The 27,839-nt window shown below is 34.2% G+C and overlaps 1 long non-coding RNA gene across 1 annotated transcript; it reads left to right on the forward strand.

Annotated features, from left to right (window-relative positions):
• Positions 1-14,730: 14,730 nt before the first annotated feature.
• LOC123636429 lies at positions 14,731-26,804 on the forward strand. The gene is made up of 3 exons (XR_006734531.1): positions 14,731-14,746; positions 22,551-22,604; positions 26,774-26,804. It is a non-coding gene; the product is annotated as an uncharacterized LOC123636429 (long non-coding RNA).
• The last annotated feature ends 1,035 nt before the right edge of the window (positions 26,805-27,839 follow it).

A 27,839-nucleotide genomic window follows, 5' to 3' on the forward strand; every position in this document is an offset into this window, starting at 1 on the left:
AGTCTCACTCTGTTGCCCAGAGTGCAGTGGCATCAGCCTAGCTCACAGCAACCTCAAACTCCTGGGCTCAAGCAATCCTCCTGCCTCAGCCTCCTGAGTAGCTGGGACTACAGGCATGCACTACCATGCCCAGCTAATTTTTTCTATTTTTAGTAGAGAGGGGGTCTTGCTCTTGCACAGGCTGGTCTCGAACTTCTGACCTCAAGCGATCTTCCTGCCTCAGCTTCCTAGAGTGCTAGCATTACAGGCATGAGCCACTGCACCCTGCCAATCTTGTCATTCTTGTAGACATGGCAAAGGAGCCCAAAGAAGTTCAATTAAGTCCAGATTCCTTCATGTTGATGGCTGATTTTGAAACATAGAAGTTGTCAAGGGCTCATAAAGAGATGTCCAGAGGGATATGTACAGTGCATTTATAGTAGCAAACAGCTTTATTCTGCTTCTCTTTATGATGGTCCCTCCAACCAATTCTCAACATCTCTAAGTTTCTGTCATATGATGTTGGTGTCCAGAACAGCAGTGGGCTATGTATAATAAAACTATAGAATAAAAAATGTCTTCAGACCTATGTAAGTCTATATAAAAAATGTGAAGCATTTGAGGGACTGTGTTGTGGCTCTCCGTGAGGCCTGAGGATGATGAAATCTTTTAAGTTACTAGAAGCTAAGACAGTATTTGTATTTTTTTTTAAATGCACAACACTTCAATGAGTCTTTGAAAACAGATCTCTGAAATTAAATTAAATAAGAAAAGCTACTTCAACGCCTCCTTCTTACCTAGTCTTTAAACACACACATGCATGAGCTGCCAACAAACACACACAATAGTTTTTTTATTGACTGAACATTATGAGCATTTGTAATTTTCTGCTGTTAATTTTTGCACTGAGGCCTGACACATAAAATGCTGATAAAAATTTTGATCAAAAGCTTAGGGTTTGTAATGCACTCAAATTTTGTATCTGCTTCCCAAGAAATAAACAAATCACACTCTATTCGATGTTACAGAGGAGACACAATCATAAAACAAACAAAGAGAAACTTCTTATCCAAAAAATAAACTAACTGGAAATGTTTCTCATTTGTAAACTCCATGGTTAACTCTGAATTTATGCTATTTTACAGGCTTAACTTTTGTTTTTTACACAATCATCAATCTGTCTAAGAATATTCTCACTATGGATCAAATAGAATCACTATAGACATTTGTACAAGTTAGAATTGCCTTCAGTAGCATATAATGCAGAACGCAAATTAAAGAGGATTTAAAATGATAGAAGCTTAATTTTGTCTCACAGAAATTGTGAAGAAAAGAATTGCAGGGTTCATATGGCAGCTTCACTGACATTGGCAAACAATGTCCTTTTAATCTTTCTATTCTGCCCTCCTTAGCACATGTGTTTTATGCTTGAGTTTGCTTCATGGTACAAGAAGACAATTTTAGCTCCAGATAATACATCTGTATTCCAGGAAGGAAGAATGAAAAACCAGGGAGGGCTAAGGGGGCAAATCTCTCACTTTAACCAGGTTTCCCATAGACCCTATTTGATGGCTTCTGCTTGTATTTCATTGGAAGCAAAGACTGAGAAATGCAATTTTTTATTCAGTTATTTCGTTGAACTAGATAAAATCATGATATATTAGTAAAAAGAAGTGGAAAACTAATATTAGGCGAGAAACTAGCAATCTCTGCCTTTGCATTAATTTACTGCTATATAATACTTTAACATCTTTATTTTATGTTTTTCTAGTACCTAACTCCTAGTAGATTTTAGGAGGTGACCATCATACCATAACTTAGACCTCATAATAGGTAACTCCAATATAGCATTCTATGTGCCAGGCTAATGTTCTAAATGTTTTATGTATTTAATCTGCAAAACAATTCCATGATATATGCACAGGTGACTTTTGAACAACGTGGTTTGAAACTGTGCAGGTCCACTTGTAAGTGGATTTTCTTCCACCTCTGCCACCCCTGAGATGGCAAGACTAACCTGTCCTCTTCCTCCTCTTCCTCAGCCTACTCAATGTGAAGATGATGAGGATTAAGTCCTTTATGATAACCTATTTTCACTTAATATACAGTAATTATATTTTCTCTTTCTCGTGATGTTTTTCATAATATTTCCTTTTCTCTAGCTAACTTTATTATAAGAATACAACAGATGATACATAGAACACACAAAATGTGTAGTGCCAAGGTACATGTGTACACATTTCACAGTGCAATAGTATTAGAATGCTTATTTTCTGCCACCCGTGAGTGGATGAAAATTTATTAGGGTGTCTTCTAAAGTTTTGCCAACAAATATTGGCAATACTGCACTGAAATAGAATATTTGTGAGAAAACAAAAAGTTTACCTTTTTCATTAACAGTCATCAAAAGGTAGTTTTGAGTAGAATTGGAATAGTTATGAGCAGTGTTCTCAATCAAAAATAATAATCAAACCATCTGGCTCTAAAAAATAATGCAATTATCGTTGGTGCTCCAGCATCTTTAGGCTCTCACCTCCTTTTTTAATTTCTCTCTTGATACTAAAAAGTTCTTCCTTTCCTGTCACCTAAAGAAAATTACTGATAAATTTATTTAAACTAAAGTTTTTGGTACTAAGTACTTTTTCTGAAATAATTTGCATTTAAAAAGATAATCTGGAGAGAAAAGGCAATGAGTAAATGAAGCAAACGACATGTTGAAACGTAAGCATGGAGAAAGGTAATGTGGGGGATGGGAGAGTCTTCTAGTGTTTTAGTTGTGCTATAATACTTTCTGCAAAGCTAGCCGTGATCATAATGAGAATGCTGTCAGTCGGTGCTGTATCCTGGAAAGTGAAATTGTCAAGGTAAGAGCTTGGAGATGTGGTGTGACAGAGGTAGGGAGTCACGAAATAAAGTCTTCCAAATACTTAGAGAAACTCATTGGAAACAAGCTTATTTTCAATAAGAAAAATGGTTATTAGAGATCAAAAGAAAAAAAAGAAACAAGGCCAACTCCAGAGGACTGCCTGTAATTCAGTCTATGTTTTTCAGTAATTCATTCCCACATCTCTCTGAATAGTTATGTATACACTCGGAGGACACAGTAAAACATTCAAAAGTAGAACTCAGAAAGGTTACACATGTTCTGAGTTTGTGTTTGGTAGCATACAGATGGGTACAATTCTAAAAGTTTAAAATCTGATTCTATGTATTCAAGAATCCCACGTGAGCTATTCTATGTGACTTGTTTTCTGTGAAGAGTGTATATTTGGTTTCTAAAACTGCAAATCATTAAGAGATAGTTTTATTGTAGGATGTTATTATGCATATTATGGTACTGCATGAGATCATTGGAGACCCATTTATGATATCTTCCTCTGTGAACTGGTTAGGATTTTCAAATATAATAAAAGTGAACAAATTAACCAGTGTGATTCTTGCAACTTAAAGTGATTAAGTATTTTAGATTTTTTTTAACCCTAAAATTAAAAGTCACTTTGTAAATAGTGAAAACATTTAAATGGAAGTATATTTTCTATTTTTGGTGAGTATTTTAAATTACTGTACTGTATTATGCAGGACTAATTCTAAATTTTGACCAAAAGCTGTGTTTTATGGACAAACAGAGCAATAAAGATCAATACCCAGTTGGCCATATAAGACTGCAGCAGTGCCCATAATCTCACCCAGACATTTCACAGTGTCATAGAATTAGTACGCTTGTTCTGTTTTATGCCTGGTAGTCTAGCTTTAAATTTCAAGTGCATTTTAATTTAAACAATAAACAGTATGGTCATCCTATTAATAAATACCATAATGAATCAAGGCAGTCCTCTGTTCATTAGGATTTAAGTTTATTAGTCAAAAAAATGAGGTAGGTTTATAATCTTCCCATTTATTTTGGTTTAAGAACTCCATAAGTAGTGAAACACTATCAAAGATCCCAGGGAGTCAAGCTATCAACTTCCACTCCAGCTCTGTTACCTTGTACTATAATCGTGCCTACTTTCCCCCTGCCAGTTAACTACACTTACAAGCACTTTGTCATTCTCAGATAGCACTATCCACAAAGAAGTAAGAGAAGTTATTTCAACTGCAGCATTTTTCACTTTCATCTATAGTTACTACAAATTTTTCAAGGGTGCTTGTGCTATTCTCCTAAAGAAAGTCTTCCGGGCCACCTTATGAGATGTAATTATGAACTGAGCTAGCAGGTGGCACATGAAAAATCTACCCTAATATCCCTACCTCTCTGAGTCTGTCTGTCTCTCTCTCTTTCCCTCCCTCCCTCTCTCTCTCTTCGTGTGTGTGTGTGTGTGTGTGTGTGTGTGTGTGTATGGTGGTATTTCTATCATAATGTTATCGAGAATAGGTCACCAATGAGTTCAATGAACAAATCATTGGACTTCTATATGTTTGAGTAAGGATATGGAGTCAGAATTTCTGATAAGATTAACTGTATCAATTAATTTGATCTGATTTAAAATTAAATTCTTTCCATGATCAAGTTTGGCTGATATAAATACATAAATCTTTGAATTAGCATAATCTAAGTTATGTCATGGTTACAAAATATGTATACATATTTCTCATGTTATGTCTCACTTGTGTGTTGGCTACCGCCTGTTTTGTGTTGTCTTTATCTTAGGGCCCAAGCTGGAGAAGTAGGACCTGTCTGGAGATTGTTGGTTTTGTGGCAGGGGAAGAGAAACCTGATGGCAGACCACACACTGGCTATTAGAGCTTCTTCTTTGCAATCGCATAGACCAATTCTTCTCACACTCCATGTGCCAAATCAAGCCATACAGCCAAGCCTTAAGTCAATAGGGGTAGGGATATACTAATCTGCTATACAGCAAGTATTTTAAACTAAAATACAATCTAGCACTCTTCTGCAGTTATTTTGGCCTGTAAATTTTCCTTTCCTTGACTTGTCACTGTAATTGGCCTCTGTGGCATGCTGGAATCTGATACTAAATATAGTTCAGATGAAAATTAGATAGCAGTGGTCAAGCAAGAAGATAAGGTGACCTATGAGGTCATTTTGGCTCTCCAGTAAATAGGCCCCTGTTTAGGAAATGAGGGACTATTTGGCTAGCTGTGTAGAGTCTTGGGAGTTTGGGCATTTTGAACACTTGCACTTGTGAAATCATTCAAATAATAAACTCTGCTTTTGGGGGTTATTATTTTCTTCATCATCAACTTTCACATAAGGGACCTAGTGAGTCTGTGGATATAATCTATTTTGTTATTCAGCACCTCACAGGATAAGATTTTATCTATATTAGTCCTCCAGCTAATATAAGAAAGAAATTAATTTAGAAGAAGCATCAACATTTCCTGGTTTTCTGATCGTGCTTTGAGCCAAAAATTTAAAGCCCTGGATCTGTTATTTTATTCCTCATTCTATTTAGTATTATTAGATACAGGCGGTTTCACCATCTCTCAATATGTTGTGGCCGTCAGTGTGCTATGAAAGCTACCATTTAATTTGGAAAGGTTGTACATTTACAGGTGAAATTTTTAACCCTTTCAACCCTGGACACCATGAACTATTATTAACAATATGCCATTACATAGCAGAAAAAATATATTTCTTGCTTTTAAACCAACCATGTCAGAGAACCAATCGATTTCCCATCCCATCTCACTTGCAATCACTTACGGCACCAAATACTTTACTAATAAAACTTGGTTTCAGATTTTTTTTAAAAAAAAAACCTCTAGCAATTTTACACAGAAGAATATTTGGTATGGGAAAATGGGTATTTATAAAATTATTGGCTATCCTAGAGGAGCAAGTTTCAGGCTGTGCCTTCAAAATGATTCTTAGAACAGCACTTCAGAACCAGGCCACCAATAGCAATTTAGTCTTTGTCAGAAGCAGGACATTGCCATCCCAATTTTTGGTTCCAGGATCACAGTACCTTAGATGCATGCAAAGATCAGGAAATCACCACTGGAATTGTTGACTTAAGCTGTGCCGCTACAACAAGAAGAATCGTGCCTCTCATTTTACCAACTTTTGCAGTTACATCTGTAACTCTGCAAGAAAGTCTGAGAAATCTTATAATTTGAGTCTCAGTAGAGGAAGGAGCTTAAGAATAAATGTTGCAAAGAAGCCAAGCCTCTAAATATATAGCATTACTCTATTGTGTTTTCTTTCTGTTATTTCTATTGAGAAGCTTGTTTTAACTTACCACCTTTCCTTTTTAGATAAAAAAATAAAATTTATCTCTGGTTTCACCTAATATCTTCTCTTTGTGTTTGGTGTGCTGCAGTTTCATTGTACCATATCTAGGGGGTGGATTAATTTTTATTCACTCTACTTAAGACTTGTTATGATTCCTGAATATAAGGAGTTATGTACTTCAATAATTCTTAAAAATTTTCATTAAATTATAGTTATGTTTTATTTCACTTATATTTGCATGTGTTACCTCATATAGTCACTCAGATATCTCCCGCAACTTGTCAAATATAAATGTGTATAGATAACTTTCTTATATCCATTATCTCTTAACCTATCAATTTCTGTATAATTTTCTCCCGTATATCATCCGCATAACTAATAATCTCAGCAGCATCTAATTTATTGTACAGTTCATCTACTAATTTATTTTATTTCACTGCATACATTATTTATAACTTGAATTTCCATTTTGGTCTGTGCAAGACTGGCAGGAGTTTTTCCGCATCACCATAGTATTGCCTCTTTTAATATAGAATGCAACTATTTTAAGTAAACACAGAATAATTTCTCTGCTGGTTCTGCTGTCTGAAATTCCTTAGAGAGTATAGTGATTTAAATGATGGGTGGACACCAAAAAAGACATGTTCATGTCCCACTCTGGAACCTGCCTGTTATTTTGTTTGAAAAAAGGCTCTTTGCAGATACACTTAAGGATCTCGAGATGAGGGGATCATCCTGGATTATTTAGATGGGTTCTAAACCCAGTGACTAGTGTTCTTACATGAGACACAGAGAAGAGAGACACAGAGAGAGGAGGAGATGAGAGAGGTAGATTGGAGTGATGCAGCCAAAAGCCAAGGAGTACTAACAGCTTTGGAAGTCAAAAAAGGCAAGGGACAGTCTCCTCTGGAGCCTCTGGAAGGAGCACAGTCCTGCCTACAACCTCAGACTTCTGGACTCCAGAACTGGGAGGGAATAAATTTCTGTTGTTCTGAGCCATAAATTTAATGGTAATTTTATACAGCAACCCTTGGAAATTAATACAGAATGTAACCTTTTGTTTGTTTGTTTCTCCCTATGCTTACGCATGGTTGATTGGTTCCTCCTGTACTTTGTACTTTTGGATTGTGAGCTCTTGTTTGGTAAGAATTTTGTGTAGCTAGGCTTGAAAATATGTTCCTTTTTAAAGAATATATATTTAACTATTCCAGAACCCTGGGGAGTACCACTGGCCTTGATCTTCATGTTTTTGTTTTTGTTTTTGTTTTTGTTTTTGTTTTTTTTGAGGATCGTAGGCCACATCTTTAACTCCTACATTGGCCTAAAACCCACTTTCATCATTTATAGAGACTAGGACCTTTCCACCTCCACCCCAGATCTGCTCTCTTCTGCATGACAGCTAAATACTCTAGCTGTAGCTAGAGTTTTGTGTCCTCTCTTTGTTTTTAATCTCTGGCAATTCTTTACTCTTATGCAAGAGCAGTCATAATTTTTAAAGGACATAAGATATTTAAGCCAGTATTTCTCAGTAACTTGTGGCATGAAATGTAACAGCTAGGATATACGTTTGGCTTAAGTTTGTAACAGAAACCCAACTGCTGTGCATTCCACATAAATACTATTTCATTAAATAAGTTTGTAACAGAGACCCCCAAAAATAAAATTGCAATTTCCTGGTTTTAACTTTGCACTATAGTTATGCAAGATGTCAGCATCGAGGAAAAATAACTGAAGGGTTTATGTGATTTCTTTATATTAATTTGTACAACTGTGTGTGCATCTACAATTACCTCAAAATAAAACACTTAAAAAATTAAAAAATAATATTAGCTAAACCACATGAATTTTTCTTTTTCAGGTAAGAGAAAAGTTAAGTCCAGGTGAAGGTAGCTTCAGGTTTTACACTTATCTAGGACTTGAGCTGTTTTTAGCTTTCTGCTCTATAATTTCTGTATAGCCCTTGGCCTCAAGTTCCAAATTGTACTTCGGTTAATGTATTCATTTTCCCAGAGCAGATTGGAGGTAGGGAGGAATAAAGGCATGCCTTTCCTTTCAAAGACACATCGCCACAGTTGCATATATTATTCTCTCTCACTTTGTATGTCAGATGTTATTATATGCCTGTGCTTCCTGGAAGGTGCCGGAGAATTGTAGCCTGTATTTGAGCAGCCAGTTTCTGCCATGAGAGTTTCCAGGTTATGTTGTCTATATATTATCTGATATAAAAATCACTGCTAGTTTCTTTTTGTTATAGAAAATTACAGAGAGCAAATGCTCTCGGGCCATAGATACATGCTTGTTTCAAAACAAAAACTAGAGTTCTATCATGTAAATCAATATTCTGAAATAATATCTATAAAATAAAATTATACATTTGGTAGGTTATCAGGAAGCATGAAACTGTCATCTACAGAATTACTAAATCATATTTATAATTTATTATAAATAATTTATAGGAACAAGGTTTCAGAGTTAAAATACTTGCCAATGAAATCAAGGAGGAGGTGAATCTGACACAGATGAGAACTACCCTAAACCTCCCTTCTCTCTGCTTGGTGTGCAGAAGCTTATGACAAAGTATAGTTGATCAATCAGCAAATCTTTTCACAGATGTGCAGAAGCTGACTAATTCTCTACTTTGGAGGAAGATAGTTACTTAAATATCCTGACCTTTTTCTTTACTGGCACAATTTGCATCTCCATTGTCAGGAACACGTTCAAGTCTATGACAGCTGATTGTATCGCTAATGTCACTCTGTTCTACGTGACAAGTCTTCCACCCTCTCAGTCTCTTCCTGCCCCACATATTGCCTAACGTATTTTATTACGATTATGTTCCTATTTTAGGAGAGAAGGTACCTACTCTTCATTCATTTCTCTCTCTCTCTCTTGCATGTATATGAACACACAGCTAATTAGCACTTGCCTCTTATTTAACTATACAATGAAATTGTAGCAGCCACTCATTTGTCAAGGTAGCAGGTTAAAATAAAGTACATTTTCTTTGTCAACACCACACTTTCCTATTTGGCAGATGATTATTTATAAACCATTCTGTTTACCATACAGCACACCGTTGAGGCATTTCACGGTATGGAATAAGATGTTTTCACTTTAAGACAAATTTCTATTAAGATGGCATATTGTTCAATTTTCACCACAGTTGCTGTGAATTATTATGTATTTGGAGTGCACCACATTCTAAATATTGCACAGAACACACACCTAGCTAGCATTATTATGCTTTTTCAGGGAATGTTATACTAAGACACTTGGAAAATCTTACAGGAAAGTTGTTATATAAAATCTAGACTGTTATTACAGTAAATATATTTATATTTTTCTGACCTAGAATGGTAATAATATGAACTCAAAAAGTTTCTCCAACTCTCGGGAAGCTCAGTCTGAACTAGAAAAGGTCTAGGTATAGAATATTTTTAAAGACTACAAAATGCATACAGAATACATTATCTAGAAACTGCGCTTCCTTTAAAAATAAGAAATTTGTATTTTGTTTCTAATATATTTATAGTTGCTTATAAATAATTTGCACCATTTCTAATACATTTTGTCAACCATCTGAGCACCAGTGGACTGTGAGGTCTTTCACAACAGAAACTCTGACTGCATTGTTTCTGTGATTTTTAATATTTCCATGCCTCTGGGGCTTAGTACAGCATCAAATCACTCAACAGGTGGTCATTATTTGTAATGCCAGACACATCCTCCTTCATTTCATTTATGCTATTTTGCTTATTTTATTTATATAGGTCAGAAGTAAATCATATTTTGTCCTCTTTACTTGAATGAAAAGGTATAATTTAATGAGACACAACAGGTATTAATAAATTGTGAATATAATATATTATCTGAGTTGGGAAAATTGAAAAGAATATTTTTGGGTTTATTAAATTTCCTTTTTATAGATCCTTCTTTATAATTATACCTTAAGTGTAAAGGGAAAATCTCAGAAATGGAAAGTTGTATCAAAGAGGGCCTTAATATGCTCTTTAAACTTCTGAAATTTGGTTTAGGGAGAGAGAGGAAAACATGGAAGCGAAAATAATGTATCTATGAGTTAAAAATATATGAAAAAATTCTTATATTTTGAGATTTCAGAGGAATTACTCTATTTAGCAAGTATTTAATGCATACTTTCTTAAAACTTGGGAATAATTCAAATGTAAATAAGACAAGAACCCTCTCTTTGTGTAAGAGGAGAGAGAGAATTCACACACTATCATATATGAAGCAACTGGAGACTTATTAGAAGTACAAATGAAATTTTGTGGTAGTTAAAAGAATCAAGCATTATTTTTTAAAATAGAGATAACTCCATGGAAGATGCGGCATTTGGGATAGAGCTTGAAGGATGAGCAAAAACTAATGTGGCTGTATAGTTAAAAATGAAATTTCTGCAATGTATTTTTTAATAAAAATACTAAATCAGGCAGCATGTACATAATTACCAGAGACTTTTGACAAAATCTTTGGAAAAAGAACTTTGCATGCATGCTCCAGAAAAATCACACCAATCAAAATCCTAAAAGCTTTAAAATACTATATTGTGTATATAACATTGTGCTTTGGAAATCAAGGTTTGTTTTATAAAGAAAGAAATCTTCTTTCTCCATGGGACCTTAGCAATCCATGCTATCATTCACTATGGCAACTGAAAGGAAACAATAGTTGACAGCAAAATTTGGCATCCTGGGGACAGTAAAGAGCTAGTAGGTGTATTTTATTTCCCAGTTGGAGGTGGTCTTTCCTAAGAGCTAATTCAGTTATTGTTCCCTTTCAAATGAATTTGTTACACATGTTTAAAAAAATTGGCATGTGTTACAGGGGTGGGGAACACGCGGCCTTGGGACCACATGTGGCCTTCTGGATCCTTAAGTGCAGCCTTTTGACTGAATCCAAATTTTACAGAATAAATTCTTTTATTAAAAGAGATGCAGCAGAGAAAGATGAAACTTTTCTTGTCTCGTTTGGTGCTTAAAACAGAACAATCTTGAAATCAGAAGGCTGCAGGTTTTTGCAATTTCTCAAAAGAAACTCATTAGTTACTGGAGCCATTGCTTAACCTACCTTTGCCTTAAACATGACTTCAATTCAAACATCATCTCATCATCTCAAACATGGCTACATGCCTTCTGACTAGTGTATGGGAAGGAGTAACATGAACAAATCTTTCTCCTCATTAGCTAATTAAAAGAAATTCTTTGAAGATCTACCCAGAAATTAATACGTTTTGCAATTCGCAATATTGTGTTTTAAAGGTTGTACTAAATATTCTCTACACATTTGATGTTTTAATGTGACTATACATTTAAAAATAATCCCATTGGATAAGGAAAAAAACTCAGAAATGTGCTCTCAGGACTGACTATCTTTTATTTTAATAGAAAATTTACCCATGTGATTAAAATATTATTTTATTTGATCATTTTAAGTCTCACTGACTTGATTGCATGCATGAACTATGTCCCCTATTAGTAGTGTAAATTATTTTTCTCTAGACTACTAGATACTATACATATATTTCTATCAGTTACAAAAATAAGAATTGGAAGTCATTGCATTTATACATATATTTCTATCAGTTAGAAAAATAAGAATTGGAAGTCATTGCATTTTCATCTAGGTGTGTTTCCAAATGTATGAAAATACAGTTTCATACTTTCCTTTAAAAACTAGCTACCCTTTTATAAAATAATTTGGGGCTCATTTTTAAGAAAAACAATTTACAATTTTAGTAGCACTTCAGATTTTATAATACCATTTCACGTTTTATTTATAGTTAAAATAATATTAAAAATCTGAAAATGTTAGTGAAATTTTAAGTTTTATACCTTACAAAATATACCATGAAGTATATAAATGGGCAAATGGAAATGATGTACACAACATTCTCCATTGGTACACAAAAAATTATATATATGATTTACAAGAGAAGAATGATTTACAAGGGATAATAATAAAATAATTGTGGCAAAATTAAAAATGGTGAATCTATGTAAAGAGTACATGAGAGTTATTTTTACTATTCTGCCTCTCTTCTGTAAGTTTGCAATTATTTTAAGATCAAATTAACAAAATATAGCAGAAGATAAATAAAATATATAGGGTTCAGCCTTGCATTTAGAGATGAGTAAACTGAGGAACAGGTCAGAAAAGCAATGCATTTAAAGTAATGAGGAGCAGCAGTGATAGAACCAGGAATGGAATATAGGTGTTCTAATTTAGAGTAAAGAGCTCTTGCACTACTTTAAGCTTTGTCTACCCAACAATTGTGAGAGTAAGATAGAGAAGGCACAATTATTCCCATTTACAGATAGGAAATACAGGCTGAGATGGGTTAAATTGCTCTACTTAGGTCATATAATTAGTGATAGAGTAAGAATTCTCACCCCAGTTCAGTATGTTTTGATTCAAGTATGTTTTCCATTATGTAATGAATGAGAGTATGCATATATGAGATTGCATGCTGCTGCTTAAAATCAGGAGAAAATATATATAGTTAAAGAAAAATTTCAGGTTTTTTTGTTGTTGTTAAAAGGTACTGATATATACAGACATAACAGAACACAATACATTATCATAATATTCCCTGAGGCTAACCAGCAGTAGAATTAAGGTCAGATTATTTGTGTTTTGTATTGTTCATGGTATGAATAAAAATTCACTGCCTATTAATGTTGAAGGAAAGTAACAAAGATTAAAACTGAAGCCACCTAATTACAAATCCTAATTTTTAATTCATTTGAATTAATTCCACTCCAATATTTAATTTGTTTTGACTTATGTGACTCAGAGGGGAATACTCAAAGAAGTGGAATAAAAACTTTGTATTATGGAAAGGATTTTCTCATTGCTCTGAGTTTAAAGAGAACAATCTCCGTTGTTTATTTTATGTTGGAAGAGTAGTCATCTTCTGGAATAAAATTCCATTAGATCCATTTTGCATTTCTCTCTTTAGCATAAGGTTCCCCATCATTGCATTTTCAAGTCATTCTCTCACCCTGCATTTTAACCACAGAGTCAAATAAAACCTATTTATGATCTTTTAGGACAATTATATTTGAATGCCTCATATATTCGTAGTATATAATAGATGCTTAATAAATGTTTATGAAATTACAAACATTATAAGTATGCATTACATATATATTCACACACAAACATACATATATGTGTATACACATACATACACATATGAGTGAGCACACTGGGGAATTTAGAGTAAGGTGGCAATCCTACTAGAAATTCGTTGAAATCATCAACATTCTGTCTTAAAGGGAAAATTTTCCATGAGCACCAATAACTAGTCAGAAAGATAGAGAATTCTGCTAAGTACTGTTTCAACCAATTAAAAAAGACATCTAGGGCTAACTGACACAAGCTTTCAGATATAGGAAAACCTCACTCAAAACCTCACTATTGGTCTCTAATTTGGAGTGGTGAAAATAGAAAATATTTACATGTGTTTTGACTTATCACAAATGTTTTAAAAGAAAATCACTAAAGTAGCTTAAACAAAATGAAACGATTTCTTCTTTAAAATAAAGAAGTTTATAAACATTCAAGTGCAGATGTCTCTATCATAGAATTTTTCCCCCTTTGGATAGATGACTAATAGTGGGTGGCAGAGGGGTGGGGTGAGGGGTAAACTCACAGCCAATGGAAACGGGGCACACTGTATGGGGGAAGGTCACGCTTGTAGCCCTGGCTTGAGCGAGGCAAATGCATATGTAACTAAAATGTTTGTACCCCCATAATATCCTGAATTTAAAAAAAAAGAAGTCTGCAAGTAAGAAGTCCAGGAATCGGCATGAGGATTCCACGGTGTCAACAACGAACAGGTTCAATTCTTTCTGCTCTCCCTTCCTAAACACGTGCAAGATCCCCTCCTGGCATACGATGGCTTCTGGACTTGTTCATCCTATTTGCACTTGGACCAATAAAAGAAGGAAACACAGAAAAGAACAAGGTTGAAACCGTGACTCAGGATTGAAGAATTTGTTACGTAGCAAAATTCCTTGAGCTTGTTTTGCGGGGCGGTGGTGAAGAAAACCAGTGAAGAAGAAAAAGGTCTGTTACAGTCCCCTCCGTTTGCCACGGAGTTGGCTGAGATCGTTGAAACCGTCAGGGCTGACTGGAATCTGCGCAGAATAGACTCGCTCACCTGATGAATGACCGCTTGACATCAGAGAGCAGAAAACCCCATCCTCAGATCTTGCTAAGGCCACTGTTTTTTGAATGTGCAACCCAAGAAGCTGCATGCCGGGGCCGCAGCGCAGGGCATGCCGGGGCCGCAGCGCAGGGCATGCCGGGGGCATCTTCCAAACCCCTTCCGTGGCAGCCAGTCACGGCCCAGCCCGAGACCCCACCCCCAAGTTCTCTCCCTTAAATCAATGACTGTAACATTATGTGAAGACAGATTTGAGACTGAGTCCTGCCTCTTTGTTTTGGCTGCCTGACAACAAACTTTTCTCGCTGCAAAAACCTGGCGCTTCAGTGTTCCGCTTTCCGTTGCACGCCGGGCAAACGGATCTGGCTCGGTCCAGTTACAAGGTGACACTTCTATCTAGGTCAATTCCTTTAAACCAAGCATCCTGAAAGTGTACACAGCATTTTCTCATATATTTCCTTGGCCCAGAGTCAGTCATTTGGCCATATCTAACTTTAAGAGAGGCTAGAAAATCGTGTATTTTATTCACATGTTACCGTACTCTGTTAAAATGCAGGTAATAGTTACTAGGAAGACAAATTTCTTTCTTTTTTTCGAGACTCATCCATGAGACCGGTTTGCCTTATATGTATATCAATTGTCTTTTAGTAAGCTTTTATTGTTAGCACAAGCTAGAAAAATAAAACTATAAACTACATTTCTAATACTCCCTAATACCAGAATTCTGCATATGATTTAGATTCACCAGTAAGATTCATTTTCATAAGACTTTAGTTCATGATTAAATTGCCTAGGAAGAGATACAGAATTAAGGTCTCTATTTTGGTGTTGTTAAAAACTAATCTGAGATGATAATGGTTCTGTACTCACCAGAGTATTCTACAGCCTGGCTAAATTAATGCTAGCCATTAATACCATTGACTTTAAAGTTCTAGGAAAAGTGCAAAACCACTTTTATAATATTGATACATTTCAAAGAACAGAGAAAATTATTGCAAGATTCAAATACTTAAAATGTTATTACTTATATGAGTATTTTAATTTAAGAAAAGACCAAAGTATCATTATACAGCATTCACATTTTAGTGTAATTTTGAGGAGTCGTCTTTGGCCTTCTAATGTGAAAGCAGAATTTCTGAAGTGAGGCCCTATAAGCCTCATGCCCGGGAATCCTGAAAGATTTGAGAGCTTGAGAAAGACTTTTACTGTGAGTTCTGCCAAATAGTAGTATTTGAACCAAAGGCCCAAATGGTGCAAAACTCCTAAAATACTCTTTACAGGTTGAAAAATTTTCCAGCCTTCCTGAATGCACAGAATACTTGCGCTAGCTGTTCCTTGTACTTGGAGTGCTTTTCTCTTAAATATTTGCATGGGCCATTCCCCTCATCTCGTTGACACCCTTACTCAAATATCACTTTAGTAACATGTACCCTAACCATCATATGTAAAATTGTAACTCCCATCCAGTTAGGTTTTCCACATTCTGTTTTGTTTCCTAAGCACTTAGCACCTCCTTACACATGAAATAATTTAATAATTTAATATATATTTTGTCTTTTCCCCTTTACTGGGATTAAACATCTATCAGAGTAAGGAAATTTATCTTTTTTTTTTATTCATATATCACCAGTTTCTAGCACATTGTAGGTATTTAGTAAGTATCTGTTGAATGAAAGAAGAATGAATGAAGAGTCTGGCCAATACTAAACATTTTAGAGCAAGAAAGAAGAAAATAAGTTTACACTTTAAGAAAAGAAGGCGTATGCATGCAGTAAATAGACTTTATCATATGACTAGAACAGCATAGTACTTTTTGTTATGCTGCTCCTTGTAGTGTAATGAACTTGCAGTTGTATCACCGAACTTGACTACATTTCTTTTCACATTTCTTTATAAAATCATTAGTTGAATTTACTCTGATTATAGAAGACAATGCAATGGTTATTTTTCAAAGTAGGCTGAATGTAAAAGTAGCAAAGTTGCTTGGAGAAAAGAAAGTTGTAGTTTTAATTGACAATAATTAAAAAAGATGACCTCTGAGCCTAGAGAAGGACATTTGGAAAAAGATGATCAATAGATAACATTTTCCTGCCATTCCAGTGCTGCTGTTTATATAAATGTACACATTACAAGGCAGTACAAGGAGTTTGGACTGATTTGAGACATTCTAATCAGTAGTTCAACATACAAAATAGAGACAACAGCTTTCAATACCTCTTGAAATGTTCCTGCAATACTGTTCACTCATTTATTACTACTTCAGGCCATCATTTTGCCTGCAAAAACAAGTTTAAGGTTGTACCAGAGCAAATGTGATCATTGCTTAGATTTCATTTGATAGCTACAACAGACAGGAAATCTGTTATGGAGACAGCATCTGTATGATACCTGCTGTTATGTTTTTCCCCTGAAGAATCTGGAAGGAGCTATTTTGAGTACCTGACATAATGTTTACCATGGGATTTCTGGAAGAAGAAACTTTATGGATGAATAAGATAATTAAACATTTCATTTAGACTGATGGGAAAAATAAGAGTTGCCAAATCCATTCAGTCCTTTATTGTCTTTTTCTATCTTTTCTGAACTCCTGATAATACATCAATACATGTCTTTGTAAGTATATATTGAATAATGGATAATATTTATATTTCATACCAATCATGGTCTTCTGACAACCAAATATCTCATTTCCTAATTGTTACACAAAATAAGAATCTACAATTTAACTTTTTGGGCAAACAGATAATGTTTTAACATTTTAAATTTGATTATTTCAAAATTATATTAAAAATTTAAAAGTACTTAAGTGGCTAAGGATTAATAAAGTCACCTGGCCATTTGTAGTTCCTAATTACAGTAATAATTTCATAGGTAAGAGCGCTTGTTTTTATCAGATGTCCAAATTTAAGCATAAAAAACTATATTTGTAATTCACACATTTATGGAGATTTTAATATATTGTGGCTATTAATTGCTATGAACTTCTGAAAAACATATCAATCAAAATGTCTCTCATTTACAGAAAGTAAAGATTTCTCCTCTGAACATATGAGATTTTTTTTCTTCCAAATTATTTATATAAAATGCAAAAGCTTTTTACTAATGCAAAGATACAACGTAATAAATAATTTTGCTGTTTGTCCATATGTGCTTTACTTCCAGGAAATGATTGCATTATCTTTTTTTGGACTAGAGAACCAGCATTGTATCTGGTTTAAGCATGTACATAAATCCATTTGCATATTCATTTAGTCAGCAAATAAAGTACATTAAGAGTCAGACTTAATGGCAGAATTTTTTTTAAAGATCTCAATAGTACTATTTGCTAATTGATTCAATGATTTTGACCATTGTAACAGTCGACTTCACGATTTCAACGGCCATAGTCAATATAATATGCTTCATTTGCTTCCAACAAAAGTTTAAATTGTTTTATATTAACTATTTAATTTTTTAAAAAGTGATTTAAAAAACACTTTCATACTTAGGGAGGCCATAATTGAATCAGATCAAAATTTAAAGCACAGCACCATTAAATACCAAAACATGCAAAGATGATTCTTTGTTTTACCCCATATTTGGAAGAATGCCAGGTTATTGGTGCTAAAAAGGTAATAGTTCTCTAACATAAAATAGCATTATTTTTCTTTTGGATAGCTCAGTTTGATTTGTATAACTTCTTTATGTCACAAGCATTGCTTTTGCTTAAAATTTATGTTTATTTATTTTTCATCATTGCCTTTGTTATGCTAATAGATAGGTATAGATTTATCTTGAATGATATGAAATGGTCAAAATATGGAAAGTTGATTTTAAGAGAAAAGTTAATGAATTTTCCAAGAAAAGACTGAATATTGTAATACAATATTTAAATACTGAATATAAAATAGATTTTACAATAAAGTTGCCTGACTATACCATGTTTGAACTCCAAAGCTTGATTTAAAACTATTACTTAAAATAAAGCCTGAAGGATTTTGATTGAGAAAAGGAGTTAGTGAATGTCTCAACTTCCAGGAATTACTTAAGACACTGAGACTTTCTTGCTATCAAAGCCACTTTGAAATAATAAACTAATAAACACTAAAAACTTACTTGATTTACCTAGGCCAGGAAATGTGGTTCTTCATATTTGATTTTCTTTCCCAAATCTAGAATATAATCTATAATCAGTAGAATTAATATTTTTCCTGGTAATTGAGCATTGAGACTGATGGGTAAAATAAAAGTTGCCAAATCCATTTGATCACCTACTTTATGACCTCTGTGCTCCTGGGAATAAACCAACACATGTATTTGTAAAGTATATTTAATGACTGAAAGCATTTACCCTAACCTTTTATGTACAAATTAAAACAAATTATTTATAGGCCATGTATTTACATCCGTGAGGATTTGCCTTAAATATTCCTTTTTATGCCATTTCATTGTTCAAAACCTTTATTATATGTTTCTATTTTTAAAGCCAAGCAAAGAAACACATGAAAATTGGTATATTACAGTGCTTACTTAAATATTCATGTTTTTCACTTTTTTTTTTTTGGTCAGCATAGATCTCATAAGATTTTTCCTGTGATATGGACCTGTATTATAAAGTTGTGAGCACATGATCTTTTTCTTCCCTATAGTTTTCCACATATTTAGTGGATATGGTAGTTCTTCAGCCTCACTTATAATGTTTCCTGCAGATACTAGGCACACTATGTCTCATAAATACAGGTTAAACTAATCAAGCAGTGTCTTCTTGTGCCTTTGTCTCTATAAACACATTATATTGCCTCTTTGTACCTTTGCCAGAAAAAAAAAGAAAATAAATAATACCTACCACCTTCTCTCCTGAAGAGTATTATGAGTTAATAAGTATGAAAAACTTTCAGAGAAAGATATAGTGTTTAGAGCTCTGTGGAAAAAAAACACTTGTATATAAATGCAATATATCACTTTTATAAGATTTCCTAGCAACCTAATGAAATGAATGCAATGCACTATACTAACACATTTCTTACTTGGGCTACATCCAACTCACCAAACACAATTAGGACATGAAATTTTTGTTGTTACCATAAACCAGAATAGACTGCTACTCTGTACAATGTTAAGCCCATTTTGGAAAATTCTAGAAGATCTTCATTATAATATGATCCCATGGGGATGATTTTTTTTTTTTTTTTAAGAAATAGGGTCTCACTCTGTCCCCAAGGCTGGAGTGCAGTGTGTGATCATAGCTAACACCAGTCTCGAACTCCTGGCTTAAGCTATCCTCCCATCTCATCCTGCCAAGTAGCTAGGGCTACAGGTTCATGTCACCATGTCTGGCTAATTTTTAAAATTTTTTTAGAGATGGGGTCTTGCTATACTGCCCAGGCTGGTCTCAAGCTCCTGGTCTCAAGCCATCCTGCTGCCTTGGCCTCCCTAAACGCTGGGATTACAGGCGTGAGCCACCACTCTGGGATTCTCCATGGGGATGATTTTAGGACAAGGAATGTGTAATTTAGGACTCCAAACACGAAGTGCTTTGTGTTTCTTTTTTGATTTCAGTTTTGGCTATGGTTATTCTTAAAAAAAAATTCAAGTTGAATTTTTTGAAGTGTTTAATACATATCTTACCAATGACTCAATCAAGTTTCATAAATTTTCTCTTTCCTTTCTAAAACTGTTACCTCCCCCCCTATAATCTTATTTTTCTCCTTCCTTTTAATTTCAAACTTGTGAAAGAGTAGTCTTCACTTTTCACTTTTATTTCCTTTCTAACCACTCTCAGTTTAAAAAGAGATATACCCTTGTTTTTGCACTCTCTAATTTTTTTCTGGAAAGGCACCAATAACATTAGGGATAAATCCAGAGTTTTCTTACTGTTCATTTGTTTGTTTGTTTGTTTGTTTTACTGTCCTCACTCTCTTTCTGATGTCTTTGATACATTTTATATTATTGATTCCAATGTGCTTCTTGACATATTCTCCTTCTTTATCTTCTTTTATACTTTACTGTTTTCCACTTAATTCTTACTATATTTCTCTACCCCTCATATTTTCTGTTACATATGTTAGCATTTTGAGAAACACTTTCACAGAAGGCTTAAAAATTCTACCTGCCCAAATTAGGACAAAAATTATTTATAGACCATGTCTTTTTATCCATGAGGATTTGCCTTAAATATTCCTTTGATTATGCCAGTTCTCTGTTCAAAAACTTCCTTGAACTTCATTATATCTTCTTATTTATAAAGTGTAGCTGAGTACATGGTACATAGTAGGCATTCAAGAAATGTTTTTTGGTTGTTCCAAGTGCAGTAGTGTTTATAATAATAATAACTGATCACAACACATACCAAAAAGTTTGTTAAATACATGGACATTTGTCTGATTCCCAAGCCTATACCATTAACATTTCCATTTTTATGTGTTGCTTCTTCCATTTGGTATCTCAAACCTTATACCAGTATCATGATACACCAGAAAACTGCATTCTAGTAATAAATCCCTTTTGTAGATAGCAGTTAAGTATTTTTCTTTACTTCAATTAAGTTGGAGCCTGTCTCAGAGGTGAGATAACTGGTGACAGAGCCTTCTGAATCAATCCCTGTTCCAAATGAGTCAATGCAAGGCGCCTCTGCATCTGCTCCCAGCTCTCTGCTGTCCCCTAGTGGTTATAGGTTATATTCCCCGACCCAGAGTGTAATAACTAAGTGAAGAGTCCTGATGAAGATCTAGAATGTTCTGTACCACTGATTTGCATTGACTGAGCTAAGTAGTAAGAAGAATTGATGTGGCCTATCATTAAAAGACCAAATTAGGATCATTATATCCTTGGAACCCCATTAATGTACCTTTCATTGCCATTCAAGGAAAATTGCTTAGAGGCCACAACCTCCATATCACCCCTTGGTCTTTCAACAGATACGCCTCTCTGTGTGTTTCAAGATTTCAGTTATCCTTATCCAAATTATACCTTTTGAACAAGGTGTAATTTCAATGGCTTATGTTATCGATGGTTTAGCACATTCATATTCCCTCTGAAAGGGGAACAGGTAAATATGCAGGGCCTAGGATGGCAGGAGTGGGAAGAAAAACTCATGGAGGCTGGGCACAGTGGCTCATGCCTATAATCCTAGAACTTTGGGAGGCCCAGGTGGGAGGGTCGCTTGAATTCAGGGGTTTGAGACTAGCCTGAGCAAGAGCAAGACCTCTTCTCTACGAAAAATAGAAAAAAAAAAATTAGCTGGGCATGGTGGTGCATGCCTATAGTCCCAGCTACTCAGGAGGCTGAGGCAGGAGGATTGCTTGAGTCCAAGAGTTTGAGGTTGCTGTGAGCTAGGCTGACGACACTGCACTCTTAGCCTGGGCTACAGAGTAAGACTCTGACTCAAGAAGAAAAAAAGAGAGAGGGAGAGAGAGAGAGAGAGGGAGAGAAGGAGAGAAATAAGAAAAAAAAGAAAAAGAAAAACTCATGGAACCAGTATTTATATGGGACTGAGCAGCAGAATCATCTCAAAATCTCTTAAACTAATACACTGGTGAAATTATTACTCATTAGGAGATATGGCTTCAATTAAGAATGATTAAATTTTAAGCTGTGTGTCACGGAAAGATTAAGAACCTCTCACTCTCCCCTTCTCCTTTTGTTTTAGTACACATATATGCCATGTAAGGAAAGTATATTAAATTCTGATGTTTTTTCTTTTAAATAAAAAAAAAAATGGAGACAAGTCTTAATGCTCTATAACTCAGTTACTATGAGATTAACTATCATCAACCTTACTCGTTTTGTAAATTATATTGTTTTATGCAAACGGAAGAGAGTAATGGAGTGATTATCTACAACAACATTTTTACTTATAAGCATTTAGGCAACTTACATTTCCTTAAACTTGTAGTTGTGAGGAACTTGATTCGATGAGAGATTGTGACATTCTTAGTTACTTGACTCCTTATTATTGAGTTATGACAGTTCTTTATGTATTCTGGGTACAAAGCTTTATATAAATAAAATGTTTATATATAATGTTTTTCCATTTTGTAGCTGACTCTTTATTGTCTTAATAATGCCTTTGTACAAGAAAAAGGCTTTTATTTTGATGAAGATTATTTATCAAATATTTCTTTTTTGGATTTTGCTTTTGGTACTGTAAGAAATTTTTGCTTATACAAGGTTGTAAATATTTTCTTCTAGTTTTTTTTTTTTTTTTAGGTTTTACATGTAATCCATGATCCATCTCAAGTTAATTGAAGAATGTGGTGTGAGGTAAGGTTCAATGTTCATAGTATTTCATACTATTTTGTACTGGTATCTAATTGTTACAGCACTAAATGTTGAGAACAACTTTTTCATCACAAATTACCATGGCATGTCTGTTAAAATCAATGGACCATATATGCATAGTCTCTGATTAGACCCTCTATTCTCTTTCATTGATTTGTATGTCTACCCTTCATTAATACCTACCTCTATAATAGGACATGATTATAGGTAGTGTGAATCCTCTACAGCCATCAGAAGCCACGTTAGGAAGTAATAATCTGTTTTAGGGTTTCTGATTTCCCAAGACGTTCTGGAAAAACCGGTCTTCTCACAGCTTTGCGTTCCTTAACTGAAAATTTAACATAGATCCCCCTCTAATAGGTGGTTGGATGTAACTGGTTAAAAATAATCTCAAAAATGTTTTGCAAAATCAACAGAAGCTTTAAACAATATTTTAAATGTAGATAATGGTGTATGTGTATGAGTATGTGTTTAAGAAAAGGTCTATATTGGACAATAGCAAACTACCTTTTTTGCACAGGTTTTACATTGTTATTGTTACATTGTCATCCTGTTTTCAAATAATAAAATGTAAAATGCCATTTTCTCCTCCCAACTGCAGCTTCTAATCAGTATATTTCTCTCTTCTCAGCACATACCTGATTGTATTTAGATTGTATTTTAAAAATAAAACAGCTATTAAAATAATAAAGCTTTTATAAAATATAAATAGTGGAAAAGAAGAAAGACATGTGAGAAATTCAGTTTGATGCTGAAATTCCAAGGGCCTGTGGGGCTGTGAGAGTGTGAGAACTTTTAAAGATATTAAATGCTATGAATGTCCTCGTAAGTTTCATATAAAAATAAAAAAATTGTATAAATAAATGTTCTATAGCAAGGATTTTTTTTTTTTGTTATTTGATGTTTTGAAGAAGTGGAAATGAGATTGTGTGTCATTCAGCTTACATGACATACACCATTCCTTGTTCTTTAAATTATTAAAGCTATAAGGCAAAAGTGACCCTTGAATTTTCAATTTTCTTCATACATTTACAAAACAATTTTTTTCAGTGAAATGTAATCTAAATATGTTCAATATACTCCCCTAAGGGTTAGGAATATCTACTATATGCAATATATGATGTGTCCTTATTTGTATTATCAAGACTATATGACCTTTTCATTTCTCCAGTATTTCAAGTATAGAACTTAACTGCAGTTAACACCATTTTTGAAAAATCTTGAGTCTTAATATTCCCAAACTAGAATTAAGTTTTAAAACACAAACTCTACATTCCATACTTGGGTATAATGTAGCAAAGATGAAGTCCAGTAGAATTTAACCTCATTTAAAGCACATACTGAATATGGTGGTCAAAGACTTTATTATTGCCATGATTTAATATGGTTTAAATGTTGCAAAATTAAGTGATATTGCAACAAAGTAAAAAGTGGAAAGGCAGTCAAACTCTCTTTTAATTGTTAAGACTCTCATTGGGTGTTTAAGAGTTAATGTAAATATGAGTACAGTGCATGTGTAAATATAGAATAGATTTCAGCAGAGAAAGAGATAAGGTAGTTTTCACTTCAAAGTAAGGGTGAGGGCTGAAAAGGCCTAGACAACCAACATTCTAGTCATAATTTTTCCTCAACATTCTTTTTCTCCTCTTCCTTTTACTGTCTTATTAATAGTTGTCTTTCCTTGCTTTTGCTGATACTATTGAACATTGTCAGCTGCTTGGATATATATGGTGCAGGTCTCTGTCACTAAAGCAAATGACAAAAAAATGGAATGCTAATTGGCAGCATTATGGAAGAGAATTAAGACTCACAAACATGCATGTATATGAGTGTATGTGTAAGAATATGAGTTACCACAGATGGCCAAAGTTGTCTGAGGCTGACCAAATGTGACCGTTGCAGAAATATAGGAAAACAGAAAAGTCCAGATTTTATGGGAGAGGTTAACTAGTGAATGAAAACATGGAAAGGAAAGACAAGGAAAAAGATAAGTATGTTACTTCTTGGTGAATGTTGAGATGTTTAGTAAATGTCTTAAGAACCACTTCATTGAGGATTGAACTGTGAGTATCACACCTAACTCCATGATTTAAAAATGAAAGAAAATTGGGCATTTCCAAGGGAGGATTCTATGTGATATAGAAAACACTGGTGACACAGAACTTTAATGTCCCTGCATGAGATTTGGTTTCTTATTTATTGATGGGAACAAATAATTATTGTGTCAATAAATATATACTGGTAATATACTTAGTGAATCATATAATCACTGTCAATTTTATATTTATACATAATTTAATATGTTTATGTTAACTAAATTAATATTGATTTGAATATTAAAACTGGCAAACTAATCAGTAATGATCTTTATTACTATTTCATGTCAGACTCTTGGGGCCTAATATATGCAGAGATTTTTTTCTAGAGAATATATTTGTTTTAATTTATCTTTATTCCCTTATTCATTTCTCTTATGATCAACTGAAAAGGGATTCTCTTACAATGTGAGTGGTCGGAGTGAGCTAGTGTCTCCAGATTGAAAGGGAACACTATGGAGCTGGAATTTGCAGTTTTAACATCATCAGGAATCAGAGTCAAGTGGTTAACCAGTGATTATGTGCTACACAGGAAATATTCTCTGATTTAGAAGTCTTAAAACAGGGGCTGATATATAGATTTGTCAAAATAAAATTATTGATTAGTAGTTATGAGACTCTAATTTTAAGACTTATAGACCACATATGCAACTTAGGATATACTTGTAAAAGTCTAACCACAATACAATAATATGTTTAAAGACAGTAATTCCTTTTTTGATATTATGACAAATTTAGTTACCTTTTGAAAAATGGATTGATTTAACTATTTGTGAGCTTTCAGGGAAAAGAAATGTTGCTAAATGGAGGCCATATATTGCAAATATTATCTAGCCAGTCTGTTGTATAACAAGTTGAATTCTTATAAATGATCTGCTTGCATATTTGCTTTTATTGTGTAGTCTTCCAACATGCATATTAGATCAGTAGAGTGATATACATAGTAAATTCTTATGTAACTATATAAAAGAATTCTGCACATCTATGTATTTGCAATTATATATGAAAGTCAAAATAAAGTGTCTTTCACATAAGAGAAATAAAATACCTTCATAACAGTTTCTTAAAAACATGACAGCCATTAGAGAAAGAGAGAGTTTAGCTAGTTAATTAAAGCAGGTGTTGAATTGACCTGACAGCAACACAACCAGAGGATCATTTAGCCCAGCCTCCTCTCTGCCAGAGGAACAATCACAATCTAGATAAACATGGCAACCTGGCAAAAGTAAAATGCAGTCTTCTAACTCACAGACTAATTTCATTCTGCATATACCATGCTACCTAATGATCACAGATACCCTAGAGTTATTGTGAATCCTGACTTCTAGAGTTGAGAGCCATCAGTGGACATATATGAGACATGACACCATGGTGCAGAGAACTCCTGCTTCATCACATACAAAACTTGCCACATTGGACAAAATACAGTAATGATATTTGAAGTGAGCTATGTTATCTTCCTATCAGAGAATTAAAATTTAATTTGAATTAAGTAGGAAATTAGAGTGCAAAGACATCCAGCATTAGCATTTGCTTAGCTTAAATAAACAACTCTTAAAGTTAAGTAATTTATTAGTTCAGCTATTTTAAAATATCAATAAAACAGCTAAAAGTTTTACTAGCTGTTAGCAAATAAAAGCTAAGGAGGCTTTTTTAAAAAAAATTATCTGTTTTATAATTATTACCCATTATTGAAATTTTCCAGGGGAGAGATGATGAGATCTAGAGGGTAAACCATGCTTAGGAAATATTAACACAACAGAGACAGAAAGTACAAGACTTTATGACAGCTACACGCCCTACCCAAAGATCCCTTGCGGTGTCTTGTTTAAGTTGATTGCTATTTAGAGTGCAGCCCAGGGATTTTCAAATTGCAGTTTGCATCCCATCAGTGCCACGTGAAATCAATTCAGTGGGTCACAACCAGCATTTGAAAAATGAAATAGACTAGGGAATATAAAAGGGCATCACCTGTGCTAGGAGGAGTGCTGTTTTGTGAAAGTTTTGTTTCAGTTGTACATCTGTGCATGTGATGTTCGTATGTGTTTTTTACAGTGGGAAACCACCAAACAAGTTTGAAAAACACACATATAGCTGTTACCTGAAATAGAAGTGAAAGGTGGAACGATGTAGAGTCCAGTTAAATTGAAATTAATCCTTCAAAGATGCCAACGAGACCTCCAAGTAAGTAAAATATTTGTCCCTTTTATACTGGACTTCAGGTGCAGAATGTCAAGTTAATTCTCCTCCTTGATTCATAGCACGTTATCATTACCATCCTGAGGGGAGTTTTTTTGAGGTTTATTTTATTTTTAATTGACAAATAACAATTGTATGTATTTATGGGTACAATGTGTTGTTTTTATACATGTATGCATTGTGTAAGGATCAAATCTGGCTAATTAACATATATTTCACCTCAAATATTCATCATTTCTTTGTGGTGAGAATATTTAAAATCCTCTCTTTCAGCTATTTTGAAATATACAGTACATTATTATTAACTGTACTCAATGTGCTGTGCAGTTGAACACCAGAAATTATTCCGCCTATCTGTTAGCTGCCTCTGAGTGGAGGTTTTTCCAGGTTCTTGGTGATAGTTGGAAGAAAGGAATTTCAGGAGGCAACACGTAAGTCAAGCAAACAGCTTTTCTTTTATTGAAAGTGAAAGGACACTCACAGAGAGAGCTGGCAGGCTGGAAAAGAGCAGCTGCCCTGGGAGGATGTGGTTTTTGGTCTTTGAAGTCTTACTCATTGAGGGGAGGGATATTCAAGGGTAAGGGGTTGGCTTTTACTAATAATCTGAGTACTAATTCCTAGAATTGGGTTCCCTCCCATTTTCATACTTTACACAGTTCTTTCAGAACTGTCATGGCAATTTCAAGGGTAGAGAAATTTTAAAACCACAATGTAAATGATATTGTAATTAGCCAAAGCTCATATAAGGTGAAAGAGATAGTTGACAAGCCAGTTGAAGCTGATGCTTGCCTGTGGTTCTCAGTCCCCCTTAGCTTCTGTTTGAGGGTCGATTACTTTAACACCTGCACCCAATCTTTAAGCTTGCATCAGTCTCAGATCTGTCTCCTATTCTAACATATCTATCTGAAATTTTGTTCCAGTT

The sequence above is a fragment of the Lemur catta genome, chromosome 4 (assembly GCF_020740605.2).
Source record: "Lemur catta isolate mLemCat1 chromosome 4, mLemCat1.pri, whole genome shotgun sequence".
In the NCBI taxonomy this organism is placed as follows: Eukaryota; Metazoa; Chordata; class Mammalia; order Primates; family Lemuridae; genus Lemur; species Lemur catta.